Source organism: Labrus bergylta, chromosome 20 (assembly GCF_963930695.1).
Source record: "Labrus bergylta chromosome 20, fLabBer1.1, whole genome shotgun sequence".
Taxonomy (NCBI): Eukaryota; Metazoa; Chordata; class Actinopteri; order Labriformes; family Labridae; genus Labrus; species Labrus bergylta.
Genome location: NC_089214.1, coordinates 7,336,791 through 7,362,916, shown reverse-complemented (window position 1 = coordinate 7,362,916; position 26,126 = coordinate 7,336,791). Strand labels below are relative to the sequence as shown.

At 43.0% G+C, this 26,126-nt stretch overlaps 1 long non-coding RNA gene across 1 annotated transcript; it reads left to right on the top strand.

The window, feature by feature from the left end:
• Nucleotides 1–444: 444 nt before the first annotated feature.
• LOC109998889 (uncharacterized) lies at nucleotides 445–26,044 on the top strand. Its single transcript, XR_002278612.3, has 4 exons — nucleotides 445–583; nucleotides 21,182–21,295; nucleotides 21,752–21,923; nucleotides 24,850–26,044. It is a non-coding gene; the product is annotated as an uncharacterized lncRNA (long non-coding RNA).
• Nucleotides 26,045–26,126: the final 82 nt, after the last annotated feature.

Here is a 26,126-nt window from a genome sequence, read left to right as displayed (position 1 = left end):
AGCTACTTCAAAGTCATTGAATGGTTTAACATACTTGGACAATGAGGCTGATTGTGAGTTTACTCAAAATAAATTACTTTCAATGTCTCAATGTTGAGTTTAGAATTCAATGTTGGGCATTAAAGAAAACACACATACAATGATATGCTTATAGCTTTGTCCCTGCACGGTCCAAATGTGTGTGTTTGTTGTTGTTGTTGTTGTTGTCGTAAGAGGCAATAATACAGGCTTTAATAAAAAATGAGTGAAAATCTTTGTGGGGAATTATTAAAAAGATATCAATAATAAAACTTCAAATAACATCTCAGTTGAGTGCCGCGCCTTTTCATTACACACTGAGTCATATGTCATGTTATTATGAATGTTTAATTATTCATTTAGCACCGATTTTCCGACTTGCTTCTCTCGCTCTCGTCGTGACGTCACGCGCCGTATCCCGAGCGCTCCCCTGAGCGCGTGGTCCTGGTCGCGAGCACATGGAAGTGAGGTCGAGATTTGTCTGTGAGACGCGACTGATCATCAGAGAGAAAAAAAAGGGATTATAAAGCCGGAAAGAAGCAGCAGAATGAGCACGAACAGCGCGGTAAGAGCTCCTCATGTTCTCTTCTATCGACAGCATCTGTGTTTTTAAAACAATTGATTTCATTACACTGATTTCTTGCTCTGATATGAAGGTGAAGTCAAACATCTCTTTATCTTTCTTACCCTATGTAGCTGGGGAAAACTTAATTTACAGGAGGAGCAGACACTCAGGGGATGATAACGAACTTGTTGAAGTTTAATGTGACGTGAATATAAAACGTCTCGTGACACAACCTGTCTGAAACTATTGTTCTCAGGACAAGTGTTATCTGCGTCTGCCTTCTCTATTGTCTGTCCAAGTCCTGTGCACACTGCAAAGCTGGAGAGGTTTGCAGCGCGTGTTGGGTTAGTTTGGATGCTTTATTTTGTGCCCTTTGAATCCCTAAATGTGGACTTTCCAAGCCTGTATTCTCCTGGGACTACAAAGTAGAAAGATGGCTGCCAGGAGCAGTGTTTTGCCTCTGCTGTCAGTGTGGATTGGATCATAACAAAAGATGATAAAGGGCGTCTATGATGGCATCAGGTATAGTGCTTATTGTTGGCTATTTCGCGCAATATGTGGAGCTTGTCTGTGTGCAGCCAAATGAGGGATATATCCAGGTTATGTTTGTTTTATTTATTGGCCTGTGGATGCAAATAAAGGCAGCCATGCAGAGATGTTCAGGGGGCATGTCTGAGACAAGGGAGCACCACAAAAGATGGGATTAGTGTGGATTCATTGTGTGGACCTTATCTGTGTGTTGTGAGAGGTGAAAGTGTGATGTAAATGAGTGAGTGTAGTACAAGCCTCCATGAGGACACTTGTATCCACCCTGCTGAAGTTTTGTTCTTTAAAGCACCTGTGTGGAGAAAGGTTTGAGGTGCAGTCAATAAGTGTGTTTTAATCATGAACAAGTCAGATACACAGAGAAACAGGCTAGGCTTGATTTGGGTGTCGGTAACAAACCCAATCTTTGTGGCTGCATTTCCCTGCGTAATTATAAATATTTTAACCTGCAAATCAGAAATGTTTACAAGCAAAAAGCTCCTTTTATATATTTCATACCTAAAAACTTAGTTGAGTCCAGACTGGCTCAGCGTCAGGTAGAAGAACAACTGGACTGTACCTGACCTGTAGAGGTGAGTAGGAATGAAACTAGCCCCAGTTTGTGTCTTTGATCAATCTCAGTCACCGTGCTCAGCGTCTGTTCATCCTCAAGATAATAAAACTGCACACCCATAATGCAGTTTAACTATGCTCATCAGTACTCTAGAGGTATTCCTCAAACACTCACTTTACTGTTTGGATTAAAAAAGTCTATCCTGCACAATCAAAGAATGACTTAACTGTTATCAACCAGCCACGAGCTATCATCGTTAAATGGAAACTTTTATCTAGAGTTTAACATTTCTCCTTCTCTATGTTCTTTCTAATGCAAAGCATAGAAGGAAGGCTTGTTTTAGAATGACTTAACCAGGCTGTAAAATGATAATGTAGGTCAAAAATAAGACCATCTTAATACCTCCCCTGTGCAAGAGACATCACAAGATGTCTAGTTTTGTCCGGGGCCGCCCACAGAAATGCATCACACAAATGGCTGGGCTGGGCTGGGTGAAGTGAATGAGCCTCCAGATGTCATTAAACGACATCATTACACGCGTGTTAGATCGGTAGCGTTAGCCTCCTTGGCCCGGCTCCCACCAGCTTTTGGAGTTTACTGAAAAAAAGTTTGCTAACAAATTTCTTTTTAGTGTCAAATGCATCCTGACTATGAGCAGGTCCTGGCATAGCTTCACCAAGCCGAGATTACTGGCATAACAGTTAACTTAAATGGGCTTTTCGCTCCCTGGCAGAGTTTTTTTTTAGTAGTTTTTGGGAGCGCATAAAAGTTAAAAACTTTTCAGCTCAGAGGCGCGGCGTCCCTTTTGGCCGAAGCAGCCAAATCAAATGAAGTAGGAATCTTAACCTCCACATTTTATGACATTTCCCCCTCCTCGTTTTCGAGCAAATCAATGGCTAGACCTCTGTGTTTGCTCAAATCCAATTTTTCCTACTCGTTTTATTTGGCCACCTGTATGGCGACTCTGCTCCACAGGCACAGTCAGCTGTTTTTCCCACAAGATGCACAGAGGCTGCACCTCGTGCGTCTCCGTTTGATCGGGCCCACAGGGAAGATATTCAGATAGATAGATATTCAATGAAGCTCTGAGTGACGTCCAACTGATTAAAATACATTTGATTTAAAGTCAGTTTGGGCTCTAAATGTTTTACATCTTGTCATTTAAAAATGCATAATTTGAAACATGACATCAAGTATACAGCGCTAGAGATACATAGACAGATGTTGGACTCATATTAAACATGAATTCTGTTGAATGACATAATTAACTTTTCCTCGAGTAGGCCATGGAACTCATATTTTCTGCATTACGTGCTCTTGGCTTGTCTGAATCTGAGGCTCCTTGTTGAGTGGTTTTACTGTGAATGTTTGTATGTTAGAGGGTATCTTAGAGATCTGTGTGCTAGACTTCACTGCCTCTCCACATCGGGCTGCACACATACTTCTCAGATAAGTTTAGAGGCCCAGGAATACATGGAGGTCCGCTCTTATGTAATGTGTGTTTGCAGAGCTGGAGGCTGGAATAGATTAAAGAGGCTCATACAAATTGAAGTTCAAACTGCAGCCGCTCCGCCTGCTCAGACTTTTCTCTCTGGCTGCGTCTCAGTTTACAGAGTCATTATTATCAAATGACATCACTTTCCTCTTTGGGAATATGCTGCCTCATTTGCATGCTCTGTTTCAGTCCCAGAGCTGTCAGTGTGTTATTACAGGCGCTGACGACCTGTGTGTCAGCCAGCGTCTTGCCTTACAGTTCTCTGAGTGTAAGACAATTCACTACAGCACCCGGCTGTCAGGGAATATGTTGGTTAGCTATTGGTTATGTGCTCTTGAACGCAACACCAATACAACTTGAGCTTGATATATAAAGCTTTAAGACGACTGGTTTCTGACATCTTTGTGGAAATAGCGAGTATAGCTTCAGGCTGCTGTTTGAGCATTTTCCATGGCAACAGTTGACTGACATTACGTCCTGTGGAGCCGTAGCACCATTAGCTTGACACGGCATTGTTGTGGTGTTTTAAAAACTTGAAAAAAAAAAACATGCATTGCACGAGTAAAAAATTTTTTACTTTTCTATTCTGCTGAAAAAAGTGGGAGCTAGCAAGAGCTAGCTCCTCAGAAATAAAAACAAGCTGGCCTTTTTGCAGTTACCCTTTCCGAACTGAAGCTAGTTAGCCTAGCTTGCACTTTTCCTAAACCTGCCTTTTTTGTTTGTTTGTTTTTGTTTTTTTATCAAAGTTGAGAGCTGTCAAACACATCTAAGTCAGTACGAAGAGGAGCCTGTAGCTAATGTTGTCATTACTCTTTTGGTCTTCATGACTGGTATGAAAATTGACAGCAATGTCGATATCCCCATCCTCCACACACAAACATTTAAAATATCTTATTTTGACCAAAAGGGCACACGTCGACAAACACTGAGAAAACATTTCAAAGTAAACACTGATTTCACTTTCAGTTCGATATGAAAGGAAGGAAAAAGGTCTCGTCAAATAGAAGTTCAGCACTTTTATAGATGTTCGTAAATACTCCAAAGCGACTCTGTTTACATGGTCCTGCATGAGCAGTAAAGCTGATTAAGATTCTGATCATACATCCGCAACGCTCCTTACTCTCGTAGTAGAAAAGGCTACAAACTATCATGGTTGTGGTATGGATTATTTGTAATCTTTTCCGTCGCTTCACAGTGCTGTTTTCTGTGATTTTAAATAAGTGAGTATAGGCTGATAAACTGTGTGGCGCCTCAGAGAGGGATCATTTGGAGCTGTGCCGTGGGGCGCTCAGAGCGATGTCTGGCTGTTATGTAACAGTATTGGTCCCTCTGGTGAATGATGTAATTGACTACCCTCATATGCTTTTAGAATACACAATATGATAAAGACATCTATACACTCTCCAAAATGTTTCTTTTCCTATTTGCTTGATGAGTTTTCCAAGATTGGCCGGTTTAGTTTGAAAGATGAACAGTTCACTTTCAACCGTCATAATCTCTGAAAAAAGTTTTTCTGACGAGCTGTTTTTTTTGTCAACTTGTCAAGCTGCTGCTCCATCCGCATTCAGATGGCGCCTCGGAGGAAAAAAAGGTGCTGAATACTGAAGCCGGTCGGCCCTCCTTTTCTCTCTGTATGCAGGCGATGTCGGCGCAAAGAGGAGCGTTGTCATGTGCTGTATTGTTACCACGATCCTCATCAAAGCAGGGTGGACCAGCTGGATTAAAGCTCATTCTCACACAGGCATTTTCCCCTCAGCCAGCTGTGTGCACACGTCCACACAGGAGGGCCAAGGAGAGGAACACTTCAGGTCACAGTGGACTGAATTCAGAGTAGGTTATCGAATGAAATCCAATGTGGACAAAATGATCTTAAGCTTTTAGCTTAACTTTACTCTCATTATTTACAAGGCCATGCTTGGGCTACTGCCCTCCTACATCTGTAACCTAATCACACGGAGAACTGTTGATTCTGACGGTTTGCGTTCAAATGGATCAGTTGTTGCTGTCTGTTCCATTTGCCCGCACAGAGCTGGGAAAAAGGGCTTTCGTCTACTCTGCTCCTTCTACATGGAACATGCTGGAAAATAACTGAACTGATTTCTTTGAATGCTTTTAAATCCAGGCTGAGAGCACTTGAGACGACCTCCTTTACTTGTAACTGTTTTTTATCATTTTAATTGCTAATTGTTTTTTTTATAATTTGAATTGCTGTCTGTATGTTGTGAGTGTGACTGAGTAACTTATGCTGCCTCTTGGCCAGGACTCCTTTTGAAAAAGAGGTTTTTAATCTCAGTGGGACTTTCCTGGATAAGTAAAGGTTAAATAAAATAAAATAAAAAATGAGGACCATTTTTAAAGTTTGTCTCAGGACAGATTCAGTATTTTTGAGTCCTCACCTACTCAATCACACACTGATGGTAGAGTCTGCTGTGTAAAGTGACGGTCAGAAGAAACTAATCCCATTCATACTCCACTGACCAAGCAGTGGGAGCAACTTGGGGTTAAGTGTCTTGCTCAAGGACACACCGGACATGTGGCTGCAGGAGCTGGGGATCGAACCCTTGACCTTCCAGTTGAGAGATGACAGACTCTGAGCCACAGCCGCCCCTCTAGGAACATTTTGAAGGGACTTTTCCACTATTCTGACATTTAATACACTAAATCTATGAATACAGACGACCAGTAGTTTTAGCTCCATGCACACTTTGATCCAAGGACAAACCATCTTGACTGCAGCTGTGTGAATACTTTCTTCCATATGAACTGGTTTGTAGTTTTGATGGACAGCACTGGCCACATACTGGTGACTTATTGCACACTGAAAATACCACCTTCCTTTTGGGATTACACATGTCAGGCTGTCTCTGTGTCTCGTGTCTCGAGTAGCAGCGCTGAGTGTAAAGTCTCAAAGTGTGAGAGTGTTTGTTCATGTTGAAGAAAGAAACTATCCAAACACTCTTCATCTGTGTTCGTGCACATGAACATCTCCACCCAGAGTAGGGATTACAAACTGCAGTTTTCAATCAGTCACACTCTTGTCTGACCTTGAGTTACTCCATACATACGCTCCTTTCTCTGCATCCAGACAGGACTCAGTAGATTCACAGCAGTTGATGTGTTACGTTTTCTCTTTGCAAATCACACTGTAAGTTTATTTCTTAGTCTGGTAGCTGGAGAGGGGCCAGGGCACTTCCCGAGTACTGCCGAGGCGTCCTTGAGCAAGGCACCCGAACCCCTCAACCGCTCTGGTGCGCTCCCTGTCTGGAGGTGTTTATCACCCCGTCTCTGACATCTCTCCATTAATGCATGTCAACAGATCCTGTTTGTGCATGTGTGTGATTCGAAATGTCTATCCCGACGTTACTTCCGCTTTGACTTGATATGTTGAAGTCTAGCACCACTGACAAAGCTGCCATATTTGATGACTAGGGAGCACTAACATGTTGCCAACAGACTGACGGCTATAAACACAGGAGTTCTGATCTTGGTGGCATCAATCGTAAAAGAGGAAACACGATGCTCGGCTGCTGTCAAACAGTTTAGCATGTCGATCTTGGCACAAGCACGCACACACTCGCTGTATGGCGGAGGGCAACATGAAGGAGGAGGCGAGGCCCTGCTCCACTTCCCAGGTTCTCCAGCTGAGATGAGTCACTCATTGCAAACAATGTGTTTGAGTTCTCTGTCAGCTCACCTTCAGGCGTGGGGTGAGAGAACAGACACAAACAGTTTGACTGACCTACATACTGTGTTTACGTGTCCCGCCGTTGGAGCGAGTGGAGGGACTTGAGTTTGAATGGAAACAAACCCACGTGTTTTAATAAGCAGGTTTGAGAAATCCATTGTGGAGCTGACAGAGCAGAGGAGGAGCGCAAGACGGATACGCACCTTATTGTTTGTGTGAGGCAGTGAAAGGTAAAGCCCACATGCTCTCACAGATGCTGCTGCATGCCAGCTCAGTGCAAATACGATGACTAATCTGACATGTGGCACCAGTACTGCAACATAAACCCTTTTCACACAAAGAGACGTTGGTGGCTTTTTGGGCAATCCTACAAAGATTCTATAACGGCTCTTTCCCACTTGTTCCCAGCATGCGCTCAATCCGAAGGGTCACAAAATTATTGCAAGGACAGAAAACCAGAAAACAATTCATCCTGCGTCACAAAATAACAAACATTTTTCTGACGTTAATCCCTGCTTTTTTATTTTTTAAGATTTAATTTAAGGCTTTTTGTGCCTTTTTTATTGGAGAGAGATAGGGAAGTGGATAGAGTTGGAAATCAGGGGGAGAGAGAGTAGGGAATGACATGCGGGAAAGGAGCCACAGGTCGGATTCGAACCCTGGCAGCCCGCTTGGCGGACTACCGCCTCCGTACATGGGTCGCGCGCACTAACCACTCAGCTACCGGCGCCACCATTCTCTGTTTTTTCTGCTAAATAATGTCCAGTTTCCCCTCCTGTATCCTGTTACATTTTTTTAATTGGTCAGAGTAATCGAAGAAAAACTGTTCATAACACATTTTTGGCTCAATGAATTTCCATCATGGGGCATAAGAGACACACAAATGCTAATAATTTCCCCATAAATTCTCCAGAGTTCTCTTGTTGATGCTCACCGCTGTGTTCCTGGTTGAAGACGTTACATCTTGTGAATCTGAGCCTCAAGCAGTAGGGAGATGCTTTAATAAGCAACTCAGGCAGATTTCAGGGAGCGAATGTCCTGAAATTTTCTAGAAATTTTCAGAAGGGCATGTGCAATGGTCAGCAGTATAAGAGATATTCAACATGAATTATTTTTTAAATGTCAGGCTGCTTACTTCATTTATACTTTAAGCATTCTGTTGGAGGGTCAGACATGATGACATGAAGCTGAAAAATGTGCCTACCTTCTGTTTTTGCAGAATACCTCATGTGGAAAAGTGAGTGAAAATGCATATTTAAAGATTGATCCAACATTAGAAGAATGTGAGTTTAAAGATTAACGCTGCAGATACATTTCAGTGTGAAATTAGCTTTAAATGACAAAGTGCCAACACCAGTTCTTTATTACTCATAATTACAGGTTAATCATCTTAATTTATAACACACAGAGAAGCAGAGTACAACACAGGATCACATGTTGCCAGCAGAGCTCACTGTGCAGGTTCATGATCATTAAAGCAGCGCGGATGAAATATTAATGGCGCCTTGTCAGCGCAGACTCTCTCCATTAGTCGTTAGTCGGGGGTCTGAGGTCAGGCTGCTGTCTGCCTGAATTCATCAGGCTGATTAAAAGTACCTGCAAAAGGTTCATGCAGCTTGTGTGCTGCATGAGCCAGGTCATTCTTTTTTCTTTTTCTTTTTTAAAGGTTGAACTGCTTTCTCACCTTTCCTTTGTTGTGTCCTCCTTTTGTTGTGTTATTCAAAGTAGCTAGTGAGACGGTGTGAAGTCAGACAGGGTGTTTAGGTGTGATGGGACGTCCTCTGACACCTTAAATACAGCCTCATACTCCCTCAGACAGCCTTGGGTTGTCTTTTTGTCAAGTCTGCTGAAAGACGACCCACAATGCACCAGGGAAAGTAATGCATCTTGTCAGACGGAGGTAGAAGTAAAATATGGAGGTTTGTGTGTGACATTTAAAGGTTTTCTTGTGCGCTTTCTTAAAATAAGATCTGCAGATTGGTTCTATTTTTGGGGCATTTAAAGTACATTCACACTTCACAGAGCTCAGCCTTCTTCCTTTCTTGTTGGGGAGCTTTAAGCACACTGATCCCGCTCCCTTTTGATGTGCTGACTGTCTGTCCCGGGGGGGTTTTGATTGCCTCTTTTACTCCCCTCCTATGTAAGTCAATAGGAGCCGGTCTGCCATCTGTGGGAATTGATACCTCTGCTGAATCATACTATTAAAGAGCTCCTCCATCTTTCCTTTCCTCTGTCTCTGCTGCCTGCCTGCCTGCACCCTCTCACCCCTTCCCCTCCCCTCCCTCCCCCGTCTCTCTCTGAACCCAGGCTGAGGGTCTTATCTTACTGCCAGAGATGCAGAGACGTGTTTGCCAATTGGGGCTAAGGCTGTGTTCAGACTGAAAATAGCTCTACATGAGTGCATCGGTGAGAGAGGATGACATATGAACATTGGGGTCCATTTTTAATATCTCTTGCAAGATGCCAGAACGCTCTAGAGGGAGAGAGTACTACAAGACGTGTAACTCTGCAGGACTGTTCAAGTATATCTCAATAATTCAGCGATTGGATGCAGTGTCATTGTTCTTTAAGAGTCATTGATGCTGACCTGCTTTTTTTTTCAAAACAATTATTGGGTCAACACTTATTTATTATAAGGAGATGTGCCAACATACAAAGGGAAATTCCTCGTTTGTCAAAGCTAGCTTGGTAATTAGCCTTAGGGCGCACTCACACAAGGCCATCATCACCGTCCCCGGCACGTTTTGACCCCCAAAGTCCAGCTTGTTAGACGAGTGTGAGTGCTCCCATACTGTACTCAAACATGGTACACTTCTTTCGCCCTGGCAAGGTTTGAAAAGTTGAGCTTTGGCACGGTAAAGTTTCTTAGGGCGCGGTCACACTGGCCATCTGTACCGTGCTGTACTCAAGCACGATTGTTTATTTAATAACAACTTGGATTTATATAGCGCCTTTCAAGAAACCCAAGGACGCTTTACAGTAGTGAAGGGGGCAGTAATATGAGACAACAAAAAATAAATATAACAAACAAAGGAAAGAAGATAACATAAAAACAAACAAATGAAGGGTGTTAACTGAAGGCCGAATGCTTTGGTGAACAAGCGGTGTTTGAGAAGATGTTTCAAAATGTCCAGAGGTGCAGAAGTGCAGATTTCAGCAGGGAGAGTTCCAGAGGGTGGGGGCTGCACGTTTACATGACATGGACATGATGAAGTATAGCCTAATCGATGCAACCATTCCTCTTCACTATCATGTAAACAGTGGAGGCAAAGCGTTCACCTTGGTCTGATTTAGAGGTCGAGTGTTTACTCTGCTTTTCTTCTTTTTTTTTGCAGACGTGAATATTCAGAGTCAGCTGGATAAACAAACATCTTTGAAGGACAGACTGTGGTCCCTTTTTAAAAAAAAGACATGGGGTGTTGAATGTTCAGGGTTCAGTGGTGTGAAGTTGTAGATGTTTGGTCAGTCAGCACTAAACTCACTCCTTGAACAAATGTTTATTGCAGATCATAAATGATGTCCCTGCTCCTCCCGTGTCACTTGTTTCAGTTATTCTTGGAGGACAGTTGTGAAAACATTGAGTGACATCAGAGGAACAGAAGCCGCAGCCAGATGACACCTCCAGCCTCTAATGGAGATACAGTGTAAGGTATGGGATGGGGGCGGGGGTGGGGGGTTGTCACTGCGGGCCCAGCAGGCTCATCCTGGTCCTGATTAATGGAGCTGTCGACGGGGCCTCGCAGGGGAAGAGCGGGGCTGTTTTCACATTTACCAAAGCCCGCGTTTATTTGCCGACAACAGATGGGCCCCCCGGGGCCGCCGGCTCGTTTGCACATCCCCTGCCTTCTGCGCTCAGCATCCTTAATCTTCATCAGTGAACAGGTTCCTGAGCACAGCCACCTGACCTACAGGTGACCTCTGTGACTGTCCACCTTCACAAACTTACCAGTTACTCTAAAGACGACGACGGCTCATTACTCTTAATACACGCTCAGGTGTGGACTGCAGGTTGTTCAGGCTCGGGGACTCATTTTCTTCTAGTGCGTTGTGAAATGAATTGTGAAAATGAATATCCCACTCTTTAAAAGAAAAACAATCTATAAATCATTTCTGTTACCTTTCCTGCAAAAATGTAAAATATTTGCTGGTTCCAGTTTGTATGGATTTGTTGTTGTTGCTTGTTTTTTGATGATGAAGAGGTGTGGAATGGAAAGACATTGCTTTCAAGTGTTCATATGTTGTCGTACTTCATGTACTACATATAAAATGAATATGCAGATTGCATAGTATTAATCAACAGCTGCAGCCACATAATAAAGGAACGGTCTAAATGTATTATTAAAAGTTGTTTCTAAGCTGAAAATTTTCAGTTTAATTCAGTATTAACAGGTCAGTTATTTAACCAAGTCTCAGCTAATCTTTTTTTTAGGGTCCGACCTACCGATCACCTTCTCGGGCCGATACTGATATTGATAATTCTTGCTGTAATCCATATAGCGCTCTCTGCTGGTGAGAGAGAACTGCTAGTGGTATTCAATTAAACTCAAATGAAATGCTAATAGACTGGTGGGTGAATAAGTGTCATAAATAACCTCCAAATAACCTGTCAAAAGTCATAAATTAGCCGATACCGATAGTCACTGGATATGCTGATATCGGCCGTATTATCGGCTGGCCCATGAATCAGTCGCTCTACTTTTTTTGCATCACAGCCATGACTTGGATTTCTTTCTATCTTTTAATCTGAAGATTTAAAAACCAAACAATCATTAAGTGGAGGATAAACGGCAAACAATGCCTGCTGCAAGGAGGGAAACATCGCCCTAATAATGACATCAACAACGTGTACTCGAGTACCCATCTCTAGTACCTTTACTGTAGTCCAGGATATGAATACTTCCTCCACCGCTTCTGTACATTTAATATATTTAATCCAGTGACTGACACCTCCTCAGAGGATTACATTTCAGGAGCATCTCAGACAGAAACAGCTTAGCATCCAGATTTTCCTACTTATTTGAGCGGCACATGTAGCGATCCAAACGCTGTAAAAGTAGGAGTAAAAACAGCCAATTAAACATTTTCTGCTTTTCGCCATGCTGTGTTTGTGTGCCAGTTTTTTTTTTTTTTTTTTGTCTGAACAAAATGATGCACTTGTTCTTGTAAATCTAATCTGCCAAATGAGACAAATGTAGCACCAGACTGGGAAACAACGCCTGGTCCCAGAAGCGTCTGTGCTCTGCCATGTCTCATGAGCGCTTCATTCACACAGCAGATTGTCTTTGTCTGTCGGAAACACTCGTGATGAATTCTACATTTTAGATGGAGAAGACAAGTGTTAAGACTCGTTGGTAATTGTCACAAATGGAATCCTTTTGTGTCAGCGTCAGATTTAGGAGAATTGAACATGTTTTATCCTCCTCTTTCCTCCACCGTGACATTGGACATTGTTTCCTCTTCCTGCTGATGGCTGTTGTTCTTTTCACTATCAGGCAGCAGCAGCAGCAGGACGGGACTTTTTCAGTTGCTGCTGATTCACCACAGATTAAATGGTGTCCTCCAAGCATGAGATTGCTCAGTTTTATTCAGTTACATTACATATGTTTTACATATTCCACAGTGCATTCCATTATTATGTGTCTGTGTAGAAGGTACTCTCTGATGTCTTGAAGCTGGTCTTTACATTAACACTCGGCCGTGTCCAAAGCATTCGAGACAGATTTAGCAGAACCTTGACAACAGCTCACATGTAGTGAACGCTCTCTTCCCCATGATTGTTTCCTCTCCGAGTTGAACTGTGACTGACCCAGGCCTTTTTTTTTTTTTTTTTCTACTTAGCATGGAGTTAAACAGATGCTCCATTTGGGAGAATTAGCGAGATCTCCAAATGTAAACTGATTAAGGATTAGGAATAAGAGAGTGGAGTCAGTCCTGCTCCCACAGCTCTTTTTCCCTCCACTGCTTATAGTCACTTTTTCCTTCTTTTCAGTCCTCTTTCTCCTCTTTCCTGCAGAGCACGCCTGAAGTTTGGCCAAAAAAAAAACTGTCTTTGCACCTCTTTTTGGCTCGGTTAGGATTTAAACTGCCAGGGGGACCCAGTTAAAAATGTCACAGTGGTAAATTTGGGTGCGTTACTACAGAAGGAAGCAGCTTAAAGTCTTAGACTTAACAGTTTTTCACACCTCCAGTACAACCTTTTGGCACTTACTAAATACAGGATTAATTGATTTAGGTAGTTAGCAAATTAAGATAACTTTTATCTCAATGGCTGTGTCCAAAATCACCGTCTACTCACTAAATAGGAAACTTTTGTTCTGCCATAATCAATAATGAAAACTATATCATTTCCCATATCAGGGTTTCCAAAACATTTCAGCACAGGACCCCCACAATAAATATGCTGGAGACTGGGGGCCCCCCACTGTCCCTATTTCACATGACTTACATTTTAAAGGATTATTTTTACATATCACTGTAACTTCAGAATAAATCTTACCTTATCTGTAAATTTCCCCGTTGTGGGATAAATTATGGATTGTCTTAAATTGAACAAATACAATAATGGATCAAATATGCAAATGTAAATAATGTCAAATTTCTGTTTGTTTTTGGGAGGCATCTTGTGACCCCCCCTCTTTGTGTCTCACTACCCCCCAGCGGGTCCCGACCCCCACTTTGGGAACCACTACCCTATACAGAGGACTTATTGTGTCAAGCAAGGAAAGGTTTAAAGTAGGGTTTAACTGATAGGAGTGATAGAAATCTTATTCAATACTATTACAACTTGGTTAAAGGGGACATATTATGAAAAATCCACTTGTACAGTGTTATTGAACATATATTTGGGTCACCTGAGTATCTGCTGACCCACAAAATGTGAAATAAATCCCTTCAGTCCTTTGTTTGTGGTCTGCATAAGTCTAATTACACAGAAAAAAATGCTCCTTTTCAAATTTGCTCTCCTTGTGACATCACAGTGGGATTCTGGTAAAAAAAAATAAAAAAATACCTCTCCACCTATGGACTCCATCCCCAGTCTAGAACAAAACTTTTGCGCAGGTCTGCCATTTTTATTCTCGCTAGCAAAGGAGTGATGTCTACTGGGGGGGGGGGGGGGTCATTGCATTTAAAGAGACACACACACCAAAACGGAGCGTTCTGAGAGAGCTGGTTTATACAGGGTCACAAACCTCCTCTGGTGCTTGATTCATGTTATATTTTGACCAAAGCACAGCACAGATGTTTCATTTAGACCACAGGGGACTGTTTGAAAAGGTGGAAAAGGGTTAGGGTAGGGTTATGTTGCTAAGCTTTGATTGGACAGTCATTAGTCGGGGGAGGGGTTAAGAGAGTGGTTAGAAAAGACTTTTCTTTAAAAACCTGCCATTACATGTCTTTTTAAATCCCACTCTCACATGTTGCTGAATGGTTTGCTCGCAGCTGATCAGACGGCCCGTTGTCTTTGTGTATGCTTCACATGGTAAACCAGCCCACCTCCGTTTAATCTCTTTGGGCCTGAGCCAACTCTAAATGCACAGATCGCCTCTTTTCACAGAGACAGCAGTGTCAGCATGGCTGTGCTTCTCTCTGAACCCCCCCCCCCCCCCGAGCAGACCCCTGGGTCACTGTCTCCCATGCCCTGAAAAGGAGGTTCAACCGTGAGGCACCTGCGCTGTAACATGTCCTGGTACTCATCAGCTGCTGGAGGTGTTTTGTCTACAACTTTCCTTTTTCATTCATTCACGCCTGCGTGTGTGTGTAAGTGTGTCTTTTAAAATTAAACAAGCAAGGGGCGGACATGTAAATATTTAGCCTGCCGTGTTTGAGAGAGTTCAAAGGCGGCGAGAGAAAGAATGCTCTTTCCTCTGATCCAGATAAAAGTCGCTGAATTAAACTTGCACAAAGAAAAAACTTCACAGCTAAGCCTAGGCTTTTATTGTGTAGGGGCTGCGATAAATCAAAAACCTGTCTTTAATGTAGGACACCGAAGCTTCCTCTTTCACATCTCCCTTGAGTTTCCCACTAGATTTATGTGCCTCTAATTTAGACACTACTGTCATACAGAGCCGGTTTGGTTATTGGTTGTTCCTGGAAAGGGAAAGCATACTGGGAAGTGATCGAGGATGGGGTTCAAGGGTCTGGATGCAGGGTGAAAAGTCACAGTGGAAAGGTGAGAAAGGTCTTTTTTTTTTTTGTTGGCACGAGCATGGTCTGGTGCGGGAAAACACAGACGGGTATCCAGACTCTCCGGTCAGAAAGGTCATGACTGTTTAAAAGGAGCTGCACGAGAAGAACAGTTAATGTGACGCAATCTGACTTCCTCATTTTGACCTAAAAAAAACACACGCATACTCACTGTACACAACATATTTTATGAAATTCTTTCTTTATATGTTTAATTTGGTTACACAGAGGTGTAGATATCCACAGCTTTTTAATATGTTAATATAATTTCTCGTCATTTGGAGGTTAATTTCTCATGTGTCACTTTGGTATCATTACTGTACATGCCTACACTGTTTCTGCGTCTCAACTTCTGCATGTTCAGCGTCAGCTGCTGCCCTCGAGGCACAAAAAGTACAAGACATACCTTGTGACATTTAGATAAATCAGATGTAGCTTCATTATCTCAGGCACCACAAGGGTTACTGCAGGGTCAACCAGATGAGCTGACATCAGGGAAAATGTCAAAGCTGTCAAAGAACCGGAGATTGACTTCAAAAGACTGAAGAAAAACACCCCCACACATATTCAATAACTTCAGAATGTAAATTCTGAATAAAACTGAAAGTCTTGCAGGTTTTTTTTTTTTACTCTAGAGGGGAGTTATGAGAGAAAATGTGGGAAAACCCAAATTAAAATTCTCCTCCTGTCATTGCGAGAACAATAATGGTGTCATTCTTACAGCAGGAAATAAACGCCATCTCGTCAGAGTGCCAATGTGAGGCCGGGTTGTTCATTAATCGGATTTGTGTGGGATGTTTCCTAATGACTGGAAGTGAAGATGAAAGAAGAATAAACAGTTTGAAATTCCACGCATGCCGCTGAGAACAGTCGGCCTATAATATGATCCATGAGCAGGAAAGAGCCGCAAACTGGAATTATCTGCTTTTTAAAAAAAACTATTCCTACTGTGGCATTTACCAATTTCACACACATGTTCTCATTTCCTGAGGAAGTCATTAAAGCAGTGAAAACTGTGGACTGTGGGTTGTTATGAAGTTAGTTTCAGACCTGACATGACTTGTAAGGGACACACATCTGCAATTTAAAGGTTTCATTATAATCAAATTTTCCTGCAGTTTTATGGAAGAATCTCTTCAAGTTTAGTCGAATGTCAATTAGAAAAAAGTCTCATTTTTGAGATTAACTTGACCTCTTTAAATGACATCTTTGGTCCAACCAACAAGAGAACCATAAAGAGTCTTTATCATTTTAAATGACTAAAAGAAGAACGGTCAAGAAGATTTCTGAACTAAAAACTGTTAAGTGTAATTGCTCCTTTAAGCTACCTTAAAGGAGCAATCTGTAACTCTGCCGTGTAGCGTTTAAAACAAGTTAGTCAGAACGTTGTAGAGAGCTGTAATAAGGGAGGTGTGATCAAGTTGTAACATTTTGACATCCTCACTTTGTAAAAACATGAAGAGAAATCAAAAGATTGGTATCTGTAAGGTCAAAAAGTAGAGAAAAGACTTGTATTCACAGCAATCCAAAATCCAACGAAAGACCGAGTAGCAATGTCTAACACTTTAAAATCTGGATCCATAAATATTTGGCATTTTTCTCTCAATAACGACTCAAATGGTTAACTGATAAAGGATTCATTGACCCCACTGTGCTGTCGCTGAACAGTATGTGTAACCCTCACATGATGCACGCAGCAATAATACAACAACCACTTAGAGAGGAAGTCTGAAACCTGGAGGATCATAGTGAATCTCCACAAAAGAGAGAGAGTTATAGTGAGTTAGGATGGAGCCGTCAGACACAAGGATGGCATTTAGGTTGGCAACATTTTGGGGAATTTTGGCATTTTGGGAAAACTGCATCTTCTTCCAGAGGGAAGGACGCCTCCCCGGACTTCGATCCAATTCTGGGCGTGGCTTGAAGGCCATATCATTTTAAAGCATAAAAGCTGTGCAAATGAACGTCTTCTCTCCTTTTTTATGTTGCTGATCAGTAAAATGAGCCAGTTCTTGACTTCAATCAACCTCTGATCCCAACCTTGAGTTTTGTGATGGTTGCACATCTAGTGGTTTGCAGTCTTTCAAACGGACGTGTGACGAGTCCATGAACGCTGAAGCAGAATGAGTGTCACTCTTAGAATAAAATATTCTTTCATTGCGAATTTTTTAAAATCTTTTTTTATTTAAAAAGACAGAGTTGACGTACGCGTCAGGGTGGGACGTTGAGCAATCGTGGCTCCACTTCAGTAATGGATCCGCTAAAGGTTGTTTTTGTAAGAAATACACAATCATGCATCATTTCTGTCTACACTCTGTACTGGAGAAGACCACCCTGCTCCCTCAGTTTTATTCCATATTTCTCATGACATGTACTTTATTTAGAGGAAGTTAAGAATTGCAGCTCGCCACAAACAACCGAAAAGAGGGGTTTACATCCCTCAGCTAGTTTCACTTCAGATCCTGTGTGTGTGTGTGTGTGTGTGTGTGTGTGTGTGTGTGTGTGTGTGTGTGTGTGTGTGTGTGTGTGTGTGTGTGTGTGTGTGTGTGTGTGTGTGTGTGTGTGTGTGTGTGTGTGTGTGTGTGTGTGTGTGTGTGTGTGTGTGTGTGTGTGTGTGTGTGTGTGTGTGTGTGTGTGTGTGTGTGTGTGTGTGTGTGTGTGTGTGTGTGTGTGTGTGTGTGTGTGTGTGTGTGTGTGTGTGGTGTCAGAAAGGTGCCTGTCACCATTCACAAAAAAATGATCGCTTGGAGAAAGAGTCCAACGGGCCAAGTTTGTGTCGGCCGTCTTTGATTCAAGGTTTCATGAAGGCCTATCGTTGTTTTAGTCGAGGCCGTTAAAGCATCGTAAGTTCTCCAGGCTGAATGCTCCTGTCTCGCTCCTCTTTGTCCTCGCTCCTTCAGAGAGGGAGGAGGGAATCAAAAAAAGCGGGTGTGCATTCATTCTGGAGCTGCACCTGTTGATTGGAGCGTACGTCTTTCCCATTTTACGTCTTGGATTTATGGCCCTCAGCTGGGGGTGGGGGGTGGGGACGACCTTTTACTCTGCCTCTTTGGGAGAGCCGCAGCAGCTGTGATGACTTCACTGACTCCTCGTGTAAAAAGACATCGAGGAGTAGAAGGGGGAGGACAACACCCCCCCCCCCCCCCCCTCGTTCTACACCTTGAACCTTATAGCATCCTGATTTGACACGCCGCCTCCATCAGCTGTTAGCATCTATCTGATTGAAGCACTTTCTAAGAAGTAGAAAGATGCATTCATTCCTCCTCATTTGTGTCTTTTCATTTTATTGAAAGACAGACAGGAAGAGAGCGCTAAAAAGTCCCCCGAGTTTCATATGTGTGGTCTTTGGCAGCAGAAAAAAATGACTTTTATGAGGCCAGCAGCTGTGTGAAGAGAAACATTAGCAATGCTGACTCAGTACAAAGAGTCACTGAGGAAATCGCTGCCAATTTATCTGTGCTTTGGCAGAGAGCGGGGCGTGTATGAAGAGAAATCTCTGCTTTTGGAAAGGATGATTTTAGGAAGTGCCCCATTAGGGAGCAGCTCCTTTTCCCCTGCTGGCTTCCCTCTGGAGCAGCTGTCGGTCATCGTGTCAGTGGGTAAATCTCTCAAACACGGATCGCTAATGAGCCTGGAGCTCTCGAGTGAGGTCCGGCCTTGAACGCAGCATCACACTTTGTGGAGTGACGAGGTTCCCCCCCGGATAAAATGTACGTAACATGAAGCTCGAGATGTCTGCTTTTTAACCGATTAACATTCTTCTGCGACTAAGAGTCTCGAGATGTCATCATGGTGGTCTCTCAAACCCAGAACAGGTCCAGGTCCTTTGACCGACCCTCCTGGATTATTTTAGCCACCCGTTAACCGCCATGTTTGTCAGTCCGGTCAAGAGGTTTTTGGGTAATGAGCTTGTTCTCGATGAAAGACGGGTGGCAGATCGCGGTCGGAGCAGCCGCTGCTGGCCTCGGCCGCTGCTGCACATTCCCGCTGGGTCACGTTTCACTCGGGAGGTGTGGAGCAGCTGGAGGACCTACGAGTTTAGAAACTGGTGACTCAAAGGGGCTGACGTTGCTTTTATTGAGCGAGTTGGAAGCAGCGCTGTGCAGATCTTTTTCCTGCATGTGGGTTCTGGTGCCCCCTGTGGACAAAGCGGTACATCTTAGCGTTTTGTTTTTAACAAAAATCATCACCTCAACTGAGCGTGGAGTCGATGAGGTTAGGTTATGATGTGTTCAAGGTGGGGTCAGTAAAACGATAATCAGGCAGATGTAAATAAGACGTCATCATGATGTGTTCAAATGTAACGGGAAGAAAGGGGGAAAAAGTAGGTTTTGCTGTCCAACAGTTGTTTGGAGGAGAAATGTGTTCGTCCTCACAAGCGATAGAAAACAGGGGATGTGTTGTTTTAGGCTGCAATAGTTCAACTCGGTTTAGCATTACATGCACCACGTCAGCCGTGACCAGGGAGTGATGTCTGGAAGATACCAGAGTGGAGAAGATTAGCCTGTAAGGAACAAAAATGGGTAACCGGAGATATGCTCACGTTAAGGTTTGTGGAAGGAGAAGGCTTCAGCGAGGTGAAAAGATGAACGAGGAACGAGCACGAGGATGTTGACAAAGTGACTGTTACTACGGACTCGAGGACACAGTCATAAGTTACCCTCTCTTATCAGTTCATTCAGAGCTGGGATTTGAAGACACTGAGGACCACCTCAAAGCAGCAGCTGAGGAGTCGGGCATGTTGGGGAAAGTGTGTGTGGTCTGGGGAGCGGTCTGTGTATCTGAATTATTTTGCAGTAAAAAAATAAAATAAAAATAAAAAATATATATAATTTGCGAGTAATCGATTCGGGGGGAGGGGCGCTTTTGCCAGAAAATGTTTGGAGGAGAGAGTCAGGGATGATGTGCAGCAAAAGGTCAGATCGAAAGCCGCTGAGATGAGGACTGAAGCGTCCATACATGGGGCGCCACCAAAATGAATATTTAAATGAAAATACAAGAAAGTGTCTATAGTCGTCTCGTCTTTTCACATATAAATATAAAATACTGATTGTGGTATTGATGTGAATATAAATTAGCAATCCCTCCTCCCCTCTCTGGATAATGAAGTTTGATTTGATGTCTAATATCACCAGTGACGTCCAAAAAAAAGAGCCAATCGAAGACCGTCAGCCATCCGCAAACTGAAAGGACTCTCTGTTGCCCCCCCCCATCTCCTCCTGCTGCTCTATCAGAGCATGATCCAGCCCGTCTTACTGCACTGTTCCACCTGCTTCTTCAACATGTTGTCTGTAAGAAACAAGGCCAAACTCACACGCATCACAACCACAGCTGCCAGAATAACCGGTCTCCACACACCCAACCTAACAGAACTCAATAACAGGGCCCATCACACGCATTGCAACCTCAATAGAAGAGGACATCACACACCCACCGAACGCTCGCCTCGCCCCACTCCCCTCAGGACGGAGGTATAGAGCACTGAGGTGCAGAAAGGCTCGCCTCGGGAGGACCCTGATCCCCGCTGTAGTAACGGCCCTGAACAAAAGGCCTCGTTGAACGGGCCAGAGTGGGAACTTTTGACTGTTGTTTGTGTTGTACTCTGTTTTTCTGTGTATGAATGTTCTTTGGTGGGACTTGTCTGCTTGGACAGTAACGGTGCTGTGGAAAATAATTTCCCCTTGTGGACAACAAAGACTAAAGTCTATCACAGCTTCAGAGTTTTAATGCCGCCTGCTCCGTGTGCGACCATCGGGACCCTGCCTCACAGCGTGTTGGTATCAAGTATCTGACCTGCTTTAATCGCATGGAAATGGATTCCCCACAGCAGCAGGAACTATTGGACAAGCTCTCCTGCCTGTGTTGTAGCTGAGGTGGATTTATGAGCTGCTCATTGTGTGGGAATATCAAATGAACGTGCAGAACAGAAAGCGGCCCATAAGAGCTGCTGCTGCTGCTGCTCGCTGAAATGACTCGTGACCTTCCAGTTTTGGCCGGGCAGCGCTCGGACAGCAAACCTCTGTAAATAGTGTGAGGTCACGTGAAAGGAGGCGCGGTGCCAGCAGGCTCGTGTATATGTAACAACCTTGCCCACATTCTTTTGATTTTTTTTTTTTCTCTCTCTTTTTATGACAGTCGACTGGAAATGTGTTTTCTCTTGACACGTGGCGTCACTGCTTTTACAGCCTCTCAGCTGCCAGAGATGTCGACCTCTGCACGGCACGTAGAAGAGCCTTAAAGTCCACACAGGTCAGTTTGGGCTGTTTGTCAGTAAACCTTTACGGAGAGTCTGAACAAGGCTGAAGTCTGTTTGGATTTAAAGAAGCAAAAGTATGGGGGCGGCTGTGGCTCAGTTAGTAGCGTTGGTCGTCTATCAACTGGATGGTCGGGGTTTGATCCCCACCTCCTGCAGCCACACTGTCTGATGTGCTTTACATAGTGTGTGTATGTGTAGGTGTGACCTGCGGTGTGAAAGCACTTTGAGCAGACAGCAGACGAGAACAGAAATCTACAAACTCAAGTCCATTCACCAAGCTTTCATTTCATTTATTATTTCTCATTATGGAAAATGTTGCCTTCTGTGCTTTCAAGGGAGTTCATTAAGATCAGGATGCGATCCTCCATTTCTTTCACACTGATCTTTTCTTTCTTCACAAATGTAATATGTTGACTCATTTCAATCCATTGTGCTTTATTGGCATGCAGGTAATCTGTGTTTTGGGACCAAACAGTTCTGGGAGCTTTCTGAGGAGGATCTATCCTCCGGGGAGTTCCCTGAGATCTACACACCATGAGGACTCTATGGTGCTGGGAGATTACCTACTCTGAAGGAGGATCTAAAAGGTTCTTCCAAACGGGGTTATTGGAACTGAAAGAGGTCAGAGTTCCTGTGGTGTGGAATCAATAAAAAAAAAGGGGCGGGGGGAAGGGTTCCAACAGTTCCTAGAACTATGAAAAAGTTCCTGCGGTCTGAAAACATCTAATAATAGCATTAGGGCCATCTAAATACCAGAATGTGAAACTTCAAAATGTGTCAAGGTAAAATTGGGTCATTTCTTGTTTTTAATTATTAAAAAAAAGTGTGCAGGCAAACTCCTGCACACTGTCTCAATTGAGCGAAAACTTTCACGTCTCCTCTGTGTCTCTCTCTCTCTCTCTCTCTCTCTCTCTCTCTCTCTCTCTCTCTCTCTCTCTCTCTCTCTCTCTCTCTCTCTCTCTCTCTCGCAGCAGCTTTTGGTTAAAAATATGATCTGTGGTTTGTTCAAAGCTTTGTGACACTCTGATGAACATTAAAAGATTTCATTGTTTCAAAACACACGATATTGAAAAGCTTCAAAATTCTGAAAAAAAAGCAATCCTGTCTGGGTGTGCTATGGCGCTTCTTTTATAATGAGTATAATTTTAAAAACAAATTGACATTCTTAATTTCACCAGATGAAGAAAAATAAAATACAACCCCTTTGATGAGGTCAACCAGGCTGTACATGAGCAACCAAAGCTGCTGAAAAAAGGTTCACATTTTGCGACATGTCACTGTTGATCAAGGTAACTGTGAGGCTGAAATATGATGACAGTCACTGAGTTCAGCAACTTTTATTTCCTCAAGGGTGTTCAGCATGTTTCTTTGATAGTGTTTTGGTGTCAACACTCATAAATTGCTATTCTTGACGTTTTTTTTTTTTTGCTCTTAAGTTAAAAGGTAGCGACCTCTGGCGTTTATTGAACTTTTTAATTTTCCTCGCACAACCCACTCGAACAAGAGGTCACACACAAACACAACATGTTTTAGATTGACGCCTCTCAGAGTGTGGGTGCAGCGACAGGAGGCGGAAGACGGGTTTCAGATCCGTACACGTCCTTTTTTTTGTAAAATGTTGCCCTTCCGCTTTAAAGGCTCCTCTAAACTGTGAGGAGGTTTACGGGCTCAGTGTCTGATGACGATCTGAGCTGATCAGTGCGTGTAAGCCACTTGATGCTTTAACCCTTTAAAACCAGACTTGGAGCTGATGTTTGTTCGACCTGTCTTCGGTCTGAAACCCACAGGGGTTTAGCGCTTGAATTCGAGGAAATACCACAGATGGTTGCATGTCAAACTCAGTGCAAACTTTATATGGCTTACAAGATGAGCTGCGAGTTATCTCCCACTTTCTTAGATATCTTAGTCATTGATAGCTGTTTTGGTCTTGAGTTTGAGGAAGTACTACAGATAATGAATGCAAAACTCAGAGCAAACATCCCCTCTCTGACCTCGCTTTTGCAATCTTGGGTACCCGGGAAATGCCCCAGTGTATGGGACTGTTGGTCTGGTTGCTGTAGAGGTGCAAGGTCACATCCAGAGTACTACCGAGATGCCCCTTGAGCAAGGCAACGAACCCCCAACTCCCCGTGTAGCAGCCACATCTCTCCATTAATGCATGACCACAGGTCCCGTTTGTGCATGATGTGTGTGTATTTAGAGCCTTTGTGTATGAGAAACATGTCTCTAAATAACAGAGGGTAAACCAGAATTTCCCTCAGGGATTAATAAAGTATGCAAAAAGAAAAAGAAAAGCCCCGGCAGCACCTATTATCCATACATAATCAATGCAGCTCAGCATTTTCAGCGCTCAGCCTCTGAAGCACAAAAGCGCCCAGGACATCAGCTGTTCAACTTTTTGACAAGTTTGTCGTCATTTCTCACCTTCTCCGACCAATCAAAATCAAGAAGGGGTGCAGGACTTTTTTTCATATCAACAATGTCAGAGGAGCAGCTTATCCTTTTATTGAACGATTTATCTCATGCATGCACTCTTTTTCTTTTCTTTTTTTTCCAAGGGTACAATTTCCAGGTGCAGAGCTGCTGCTGAACCAGGACACCATTCTGTTCCATTCTGTTCCATTGTTTTTACATTTTCTTTTGAAATTGTCCTTGAATATTGAATAAAAGCAAATTCAATATTCAGAGAAATTTGAAGCAGATTTAACGGTCTCTTCCAAGAGAAGTGGCATGAAACAACTTTTGTAACCTAGCAACAGTAAACGCTAGCAACAAGCTCTCTGAAATTGACTTTATTGTCGCCATCAATCGAAAACGGGGTTTTAAAAAAAGATCAGAGAAGAGTACATAATAAACTGCAGGATCAACTTGTCCCTCGACAGTCTATGCCAAAAAAAAAAAAATGAAGTTATATTTGTGAAGCTGTAAAATTCAGTGTCATAAGATGAACATTTGAGCGGTGAAATTATTCAATCGTCCTCCTTCAAATCAAGAATTTAGTTCATAAGAAAGAGAAATCTTTCAGTTCGTCCCACTCTGGGGTTTTTACAGCTTGATGATGTGGTATTACTGGTACTCGGGGTAATAGTGTAATTGACTCTGCCAGGGCTTTTGTTTTATGTTCCACTGTTGCATTCAGGTCGAAGCTTTGCATTTCAACCACTTAATAATGGAACAGAAGGGGGAAACGGTATGTAAATGTTGTTTCAGGCAAACTGAGAAGCAAAAGTAGACGATCGTTCTCTTTTTCGATCACTTGCTGTGACTAAATAAAAGCCTCACAAGATGTTTTAACACGTAACCGTTTCATCAGATAAACCAACTGTTGTGTGAACAAAGAGGGCTGTTTATTGTCTCTAATGCCAGTTATCTGAATGTCACAGCTTCTGTAACACTCATACTCTCCCGACTCATAATGAAAAGGAGCGGCTCATTTTCAGACTTGTTTCAGATTCGTTAACTTGCACTTTGACGCAGAAGTAAGCTGACACACACAGTCATGTCAGGAGCTAAACATGCTGTGTTCTCTCCCCGTTCTGTTCTGCAGGCCGGGAGACGCGGCCTGCAATCACACAGTCGGCATCAGAGATGACTGAAGAGGCCGGTCTGAATGGGAAGGATGCAAAAGGTGGAAGCAGCTCATTCGCTTTTTCTGAGTCGCAATGAAACACACACGACATGCACACACAGACAGACACACACACACACACACACACACAGACTGCGTGGCTTTAATACTCTCCACTTCCCCCTTTCTGTGAGAGGACACTGAGACACCCTGAATGGGCCCCTGTCGTGATCTGCACTGTGGTCGGGAAGTACCTAGTGTTACAACTGTCACGCTGCTCTGCTTAAAGGGACAGTGATCACTTTCATATGTCATATTTTAAACAGTTTGGAGGACAGAGATCAGTCATTGCAGAATCATTGCAGGGGTCCAAGACTCAGACAGCTAGTCAAGATACTCTCGTTGTTGTTTTTGGAGAGAATACATTTTCTTTAATCAGAAATGAAAGTAAAGTAAGAAGTTGAATCTGTCGATGATGAGCATGAATCTCTGTATATTTTAGTTTTTTTTTGCTTGAATGTGAGCATGCACTGCAGCTGAGTTTTGTGTTACAAAAGTCTGTGAAAAAACCTGCAGATTTATATTCTATTGCTGTGGCATCTGATATCCTAATTTAGACACCTAAGATCCCAACCCAAGCGTCTGGATCTAGTCGTGCAGATCTAGGAAAGCCGGTGACAGTCAGGACTCCTTGGTCCTCTTCCAGTTTTATTTGATTTTCTAGTGTTTTTGGGGTCGCCGAAAAAATATGCAAACTAGAGTTTATCGCTAAAGACTCGAGAACTACTTGTAAATGGCCAGAGCCAACGACTCCACTAACATTTTACGGTTTGACACGCTGCAGTATTTTTCTCTCTCCTGTTAGTCTCCTTATGTACATCCTCTGATCCTGACATAAATCACAAACCTGGACTCATCAGCTAATAGGCCTTTTTCTATCCAACCGTCCGACTCAAATCTGCTGGATCTACAATCAATGGAGTCATGAGAAACTGAAGTATGATATGATATAATGTGTAACCCCAAGAAACTCATTTGTTCTTAAATCCACACACATCTTTTTTTTGCATCTAATGTCCACATGGGTGTTTTTTTTTGTTTTTTTTCACGCACTTTATAAAGTTAAATGTTTTGTAAAACTGCACACTTTGTATGAATAAATGTTTCACTCCAGGACATGTTTCCAAGCCTTTTTTCTTTCCGTAAGGGTAAAACAAGGGTGAAGCACACACACACACACACACACACACACACAC